Raw genomic sequence first — 7,500 nt, 5'->3', positions numbered from 1 at the left:
ATAATAACAATAATAATTATGGGTAACTTCCCTTCTCTTTTCCTATTTCACTATATTAAACAACCAAGAATAATGTTACGACTGATCACAACTTCATGAAAAGAGCCACTGATTCTCATTGGAGGTACACCTGCAAATCTCACTTCTTGGCATGAAGTTAAGAAATAAACTTATTAAGCATTTAAACCTGCCATAGACACTGTACTATCAGGAATGAACATTATAACGTATAAGTACTTGTATTTTGTACTTTTCCTTGAGTTGCCTATATAGCTGAAATTGTAACACATAATTGAATATCCTTATACAACTGAAAGGGGAGACAGGGGGCACCCGGATTTGAACCAGGGACCTCTCGATCTGCAGTCGAATGCTCTACCACTGAGCTATACCCCCAGAAGGCATTTACTGCTGACTTACTAGTGCACATTTTTATTCTTACTGGTGAATCAGCTGTGTTTGGACACTAACATCTCTCTATTGTATTAGCTGGAATATTTTCTTTTGTCCATTGAACCATAATTGCATGTGCAGTATATGTTCTACATGTATTCTACTACTGACCTACCATTACAAGGGGATTTCACACTTATCTTCATTCACATCTCCTAAATATTACTTTTCACCTCTCTGTTTCATTATGGTAGCAAAATACTCACAAGTCCAGTCCTTTAAAAGTAGTTTGCTTCTGAGTGAGATATTGTACCTTACATATAAATTCAGCCTCAAAATGATTCTTATTGGAAGTACACCTGCAAATCTCACTTCTTGGCATGAAGTTAAGAAATAAACTTATTAAGCATTTAAACCTGCCATAGACACTGTACTATCAGGAATGAACATTACAACGTATAAGTACTTGTATTTTGTACTTTTCCTTGAGTTGCTTATATAGCTGAAATTGTAACACATAATTGAATATCCTTATACAACTAAAAGGGGAGACAGGGGGCACCCGGATTTGAACCAGGGACTTCTCGAGCTGCAGTCGAATGCTCTACCACTAAGCTATACCCCCAGAAGGCATTTACTGCTGACTTACTAGTGCACATTTTTATTCTTACGGGTGAATCAGCTGTGTTTGTACACTAACATCTCTCTATTGTATTAGCTGGAATATTTTCTTTTGTCCATTGAACCATAATTGCATGTGCAGTATATGTTCTACATGTATTCTACTACTGACCTACCATTACAAGGGGATTTCACACTTATCTTCATTCACATCTCCTAAATATTACTTTTCACCTCTCTGTTTCATTATGGTAGCAAAATACTCACAAGTCCAGTCCTTTAAAAGTAATTTGCTTCTGAGTGAGACATTGTACCTGACATATAAATTCAGCCTCAAAATCTATAATATTTATACTTAAAAGTTAATAATAACATTAATAATTATGGGTAACTTCCCTTCTTTTTTCCTATTTCACTATATTAAACAACCAAGAATAATGTTACGACTGATCACAACTTCCTGAAAAGAGCCACTGATTCTTATTGGAGGTACACCTGCAAATCTCACTTCTTGGCATGAAGTTAAGAAATAAACTTATTAAGCATTTAAACCTGCCATAGACACTGTACTATCAGGAATGAACATTACAACGTATAAGTACTTGTATTTTGTACTTTTCCTTGAGTTGCCTATATAGCTGAAATTGTAACACATAATTGAATATCCTTATACAACTAAAAGGGGAGACAGGGGGCACCCGGATTTGAACCAGGGACCTCTCGATCTGCAGTTGAATGCTCTACCACTGAGCTATACCCCCAGAAGGCATTTACTGCTGACTAACTAGTGCACATTTTTATTCTTACGGGTGAATCAGCTGTGTTTGTACACTAACATCTCTCTATTGTATTAGCTGGAATATTTTCTTTTGTCCATTGAACCATAATTGCATGTGCAGTATATGTTCTACATGTATTCTACTACTGACCTACCATTACAAGGGGATTTCACACTTATCTTCATTCACATCTAATAAATATTACTTTTCACCTCTCTGTTTCATTATGGTAGCAAAATACTCACAAGTCCAGTCCTTTAAAAGTAGTTTGCTTCTGAGTGAGATATTGTACCTTACATATAAATTCAGCCTCAAAATGATTCTTATTGGAAGTACACCTGCAAATCTCACTTCTTGGCATGAACTTAAGAAATAAACTTATTAAGCATTTAAACCTGCCATAGACACTGTACTATCAGGAATGAACATTATAACGTATAAGTACTTGTATTTTGTACTTTTCCTTGAGTTGCCTATATAGCTGAAATTGTAACACATAATTGAATATCCTTATACAACTAAAAGAGGAGACAAGGGGCACCCGGATTTCAACCAGGGCCCTCTCGATCTGCAGTCGAATGCTCTACCACTGAGCTATACCCCCAGAAGGCATTTACTGCTGACTTACTAGTGCACATTTTTATTCTTATGGTTGATTAAGCTGTGTTTGTACACTAACATCTCTCTATTGTATTAGCTGGAATATTTTCTTTTGTCCATTGAACCATTATTGCATGTGCAGTATATGTTCTACATGTATTCTACTACTGACCTACCATTACAAGGGGATTTCACACTTATCTTCATTCACATCTCCTAAATATTACTTTTCACCTCTCTGTTTCATTATGGTAGCAAAATACTCACAAGTCCAGTCCTTTAAAAGTAATTTGCTTCTGAGTGAGACATTGTACCTGACATATAAATTCAGCCTCAAAATCTATAATATTTATACTTAAAAGTTAATAATAACAATAATAATTATGGGTAACTTCCCTTCTCTTTTCCTATTTCACTATATTAAACAACCAAGAATAATGTTACGACTGATCACAACTTCATGAAAAGAGCCACTGATTCTCATTGGAGGTACACCTGCAAATCTCACTTCTTGGCATGAAGTTAAGAAATAAACTTATTAAGCATTTAAACCTGCCATAGACACTGTACTATCAGGAATGAACATTATAACGTATAAGTACTTGTATTTTGTACTTTTCCTTGAGTTGCCTATATAGCTGAAATTGTAACACATAATTTAATATCCTTATACAACTAAAAGGGGAGACAGGGGGCACCCGGATTTGAACCAGGGACCTCTCGATCTGCAGTCGAATGCTCTACCACTGAGCTATACCCCCAGAAGGCATTTACTGCTGACTTACTAGTGCACATTTTTATTCTTACTGGTGAATCAGCTGTGTTTGGACACTAACATCTCTCTATTGTATTAGCTGGAATATTTTCTTTTGTCCATTGAACCATAATTGCATGTGCAGTATATGTTCTACATGTATTCTACTACTGACCTACCATTACAAGGGGATTTCACACTTATCTTCATTCACATCTCCTAAATATTACTTTTCACCTCTCTGTTTCATTATGGTAGCAAAATACTCACAAGTCCAGTCCTTTAAAAGTAGTTTGCTTCTGAGTGAGATATTGTACCTTACATATAAATTCAGCCTCAAAATGATTCTTATTGGAAGTACACCTGCAAATCTCACTTCTTGGCATGAAGTTAAGAAATAAACTTATTAAGCATTTAAACCTGCCATAGACACTGTACTATCAGGAATGAACATTACAACGTATAAGTACTTGTATTTTGTACTTTTCCTTGAGTTGCTTATATAGCTGAAATTGTAACACATAATTGAATATCCTTATACAACTAAAAGGGGAGACAGGGGGCACCCGGATTTGAACCAGGGACTTCTCGAGCTGCAGTCGAATGCTCTACCACTGAGCCATACCCCCAGAAGGCATTTACTGCTGACTTACTAGTGCACATTTTTATTCTTACGGGTGAATCAGCTGTGTTTGTACACTAACATCTCTCTATTGTATTAGCTGGAATATTTTCTTTTGTCCATTGAACCATTATTGCATGTGCAGTATATGTTCTACATGTATTCTACTACTGACCTACCATTACAAGGGGATTTCACACTTATCTTCATTCACATCTCCTAAATATTACTTTTCACCTCTCTGTTTCATTATGGTAGCAAAATACTCACAAGTCCAGTCCTTTAAAAGTAATTTGCTTCTGAGTGAGACATTGTACCTGACATATAAATTCAGCCTCAAAATCTATAATATTTATACTTAAAAGTTAATAATAACAATAATAATTATGGGTAACTTCCCTTCTCTTTTCCTATTTCACTATATTAAACAACCAAGAATAATGTTACGACTGATCACAACTTCATGAAAAGAGCCACTGATTCTCATTGGAGGTACACCTGCAAATCTCACTTCTTGGCATGAAGTTAAGAAATAAACTTATTAAGCATTTAAACCTGCCATAGACACTGTACTATCAGGAATGAACATTATAACGTATAAGTACTTGTATTTTGTACTTTTCCTTGAGTTGCCTATATAGCTGAAATTGTAACACATAATTGAATATCCTTATACAACTAAAAGAGGAGACAAGGGGCACCCGGATTTTAACCAGGGCCCTCTCGATCTGCAGTTGAATGCTCTACCACTGAGCTATACCCCCAGAAGGCATTTACTGCTGACTTACTAGTGCACATTTTTATTCTTATGGTTGATTAAGCTGCGTTTGTACACTAACATCTCTCTATTGTATTAGCTGGAATATTTTATTTTGTCCATTGAACCATAATTGCATGTGCAGTATATGTTCTACATGTATTCTACTACTGACCTACCATTACAAGGGGATTTCACACTTATCTTCATTCACATCTCCTAAATATTACTTTTCACCTCTCTGTTTCATTATGGTAGCAAAATACTCACAAGTCCAGTCCTTTAAAAGTAATTTGCTTCTGAGTGAGACATTGTACCTGACATATAAATTCAGCCTCAAAATCTATAATATTTATACTTAAAAGTTAATAATAACATTAATAATTATGGGTAACTTCCCTTCTCTTTTCCTATTTCACTATATTAAACAACCAAGAATAATGTTACGACTGATCACAACTTCCTGAAAAGAGCCACTGATTCTTATTGGAGGTACACCTGCAAATCTCACTTCTTGGCATGAAGTTAAGAAATAAACTTATTAAGCATTTAAACCTGCCATAGACACTGTACTATCAGGAATGAACATTACAACGTATAAGTACTTGTATTTTGTACTTTTCCTTGAGTTGCCTATATAGCTGAAATTGTAACACATAATTGAATATCCTTATACAACTAAAAGGGGAGACAGGGGGCACCCGGATTTGAACCAGGGACCTCTCGATCTGCAGTTGAATGCTCTACCACTGAGCTATACCCCCAGAAGGCATTTACTGCTGACTAACTAGTGCACATTTTTATTCTTACTGGTGAATCAGCTGTGTTTGGACACTAACATCTCTCTATTGTATTAGCTGGAATATTTTCTTTTGTCCATTGAACCATAATTGCATGTGCAGTATATGTTCTACATGTATTCTACTACTGACCTACCATTACAAGGGGATTTCACACTTATCTTCATTCACATCTCCTAAATATTACTTTTCACCTCTCTGTTTCATTATGGTAGCAAAATACTCACAAGTCCAGTCCTTTAAAAGTAGTTTGCTTCTGAGTGAGATATTGTACCTTACATATAAATTCAGCCTCAAAATGATTCTTATTGGAAGTACACCTGCAAATCTCACTTCTTGGCATGAAGTTAAGAAATAAACTTATTAAGCATTTAAACCTGCCATAGACACTGTACTATCAGGAATGAACATTACAACGTATAAGTACTTGTATTTTGTACTTTTCCTTGAGTTGCTTATATAGCTGAAATTGTAACACATAATTGAATATCCTTATACAACTAAAAGGGGAGACAGGGGGCACCCGGATATGAACCAGGGACTTCTCGAGCTGCAGTCGAATGCTCTACCACTGAGCCATACCCCCAGAAGGCATTTACTGCTGACTTACTAGTGCACATTTTTATTCTTACGGGTGAATCAGCTGTGTTTGTACACTAACATCTCTCTATTGTATTAGCTGGAATATTTTCTTTTGTCCATTGAACCATTATTGCATGTGCAGTATATGTTCTACATGTATTCTACTACTGACCTACCATTACAAGGGGATTTCACACTTATCTTCATTCACATCTCCTAAATATTACTTTTCACCTCTCTGTTTCATTATGGTAGCAAAATACTCACAAGTCCAGTCCTTTAAAAGTAATTTGCTTCTGAGTGAGACATTGTACCTGACATATAAATTCAGCCTCAAAATCTATAATATTTATACTTAAAAGTTAATAATAACAATAATAATTATGGGTAACTTCCCTTCTCTTTTCCTATTTCACTATATTAAACAACCAAGAATAATGTTACGACTGATCACAACTTCATGAAAAGAGCCACTGATTCTCATTGGAGGTACACCTGCAAATCTCACTTCTTGGCATGAAGTTAAGAAATAAACTTATTAAGCATTTAAACCTGCCATAGACACTGTACTATCAGGAATGAACATTATAACGTATAAGTACTTGTATTTTGTACTTTTCCTTGAGTTGCCTATATAGCTGAAATTGTAACACATAATTGAATATCCTTATACAACTAAAAGAGGAGACAAGGGGCACCCGGATTTTAACCAGGGCCCTCTCGATCTGCAGTTGAATGCTCTACCACTGAGCTATACCCCCAGAAGGCATTTACTGCTGACTTACTAGTGCACATTTTTATTCTTATGGTTGATTAAGCTGCGTTTGTACACTAACATCTCTCTATTGTATTAGCTGGAATATTTTATTTTGTCCATTGAACCATAATTGCATGTGCAGTATATGTTCTACATGTATTCTACTACTGACCTACCATTACAAGGGGATTTCACACTTATCTTCATTCACATCTCCTAAATATTACTTTTCACCTCTCTGTTTCATTATGGTAGCAAAATACTCACAAGTCCAGTCCTTTAAAAGTAATTTGCTTCTGAGTGAGACATTGTACCTGACATATAAATTCAGCCTCAAAATCTATAATATTTATACTTAAAAGTTAATAATAACATTAATAATTATGGGTAACTTCCCTTCTCTTTTCCTATTTCACTATATTAAACAACCAAGAATAATGTTACGACTGATCACAACTTCCTGAAAAGAGCCACTGATTCTTATTGGAGGTACACCTGCAAATCTCACTTCTTGGCATGAAGTTAAGAAATAAACTTATTAAGCATTTAAACCTGCCATAGACACTGTACTATCAGGAATGAACATTACAACGTATAAGTACTTGTATTTTGTACTTTTCCTTGAGTTGCCTATATAGCTGAAATTGTAACACATAATTGAATATCCTTATACAACTAAAAGGGGAGACAGGGGGCACCCGGATTTGAACCAGGGACCTCTCGATCTGCAGTCGAATGCTCTACCACTGAGCTATACCCCCAGAAGGCATTTACTGCTGACTTACTAGTGCACATTTTTATTCTTACGGGTGAATCAGCTGTGTTTGGACACTAA

The 7,500-nt window shown here is 35.5% G+C and overlaps 7 non-coding genes across 7 annotated transcripts; all 7 read right to left on the bottom strand.

Moving 5' to 3' along the window:
- Nucleotides 1-324: 324 nt before the first annotated feature.
- Nucleotides 325-396, bottom strand: TRNAC-GCA (transfer RNA cysteine (anticodon GCA)). Its single transcript has one exon. It is a non-coding gene; the product is annotated as a tRNA-Cys (tRNA).
- Nucleotides 397-946: 550 nt separating this feature from the next.
- TRNAC-GCA (transfer RNA cysteine (anticodon GCA)) lies at nt 947-1,018 on the bottom strand. Its single transcript has one exon. It is a non-coding gene; the product is annotated as a tRNA-Cys (tRNA).
- Nucleotides 1,019-1,703: 685 nt separating this feature from the next.
- On the bottom strand, nt 1,704-1,775 carry TRNAC-GCA (transfer RNA cysteine (anticodon GCA)). Its single transcript has one exon. It is a non-coding gene; the product is annotated as a tRNA-Cys (tRNA).
- Nucleotides 1,776-3,082: 1,307 nt separating this feature from the next.
- On the bottom strand, nt 3,083-3,154 carry TRNAC-GCA (transfer RNA cysteine (anticodon GCA)). The gene has a single exon. It is a non-coding gene; the product is annotated as a tRNA-Cys (tRNA).
- A 550-nt stretch (nt 3,155-3,704) lies between these two features.
- On the bottom strand, nt 3,705-3,776 carry TRNAC-GCA (transfer RNA cysteine (anticodon GCA)). The gene has a single exon. It is a non-coding gene; the product is annotated as a tRNA-Cys (tRNA).
- Nucleotides 3,777-5,218: 1,442 nt separating this feature from the next.
- On the bottom strand, nt 5,219-5,290 carry TRNAC-GCA (transfer RNA cysteine (anticodon GCA)). The gene has a single exon. It is a non-coding gene; the product is annotated as a tRNA-Cys (tRNA).
- Nucleotides 5,291-7,354: 2,064 nt separating this feature from the next.
- On the bottom strand, nt 7,355-7,426 carry TRNAC-GCA (transfer RNA cysteine (anticodon GCA)). The gene has a single exon. It is a non-coding gene; the product is annotated as a tRNA-Cys (tRNA).
- Nucleotides 7,427-7,500: the final 74 nt, after the last annotated feature.

Source organism: Mixophyes fleayi, chromosome 1, assembly GCF_038048845.1.
Source record: "Mixophyes fleayi isolate aMixFle1 chromosome 1, aMixFle1.hap1, whole genome shotgun sequence".
Lineage (NCBI taxonomy): Eukaryota > Metazoa > Chordata > Amphibia > Anura > Limnodynastidae > Mixophyes > Mixophyes fleayi.
Note: the sequence above shows the minus strand (reverse complement) of the source record. Positions and strands in the feature narration are given on the sequence as shown.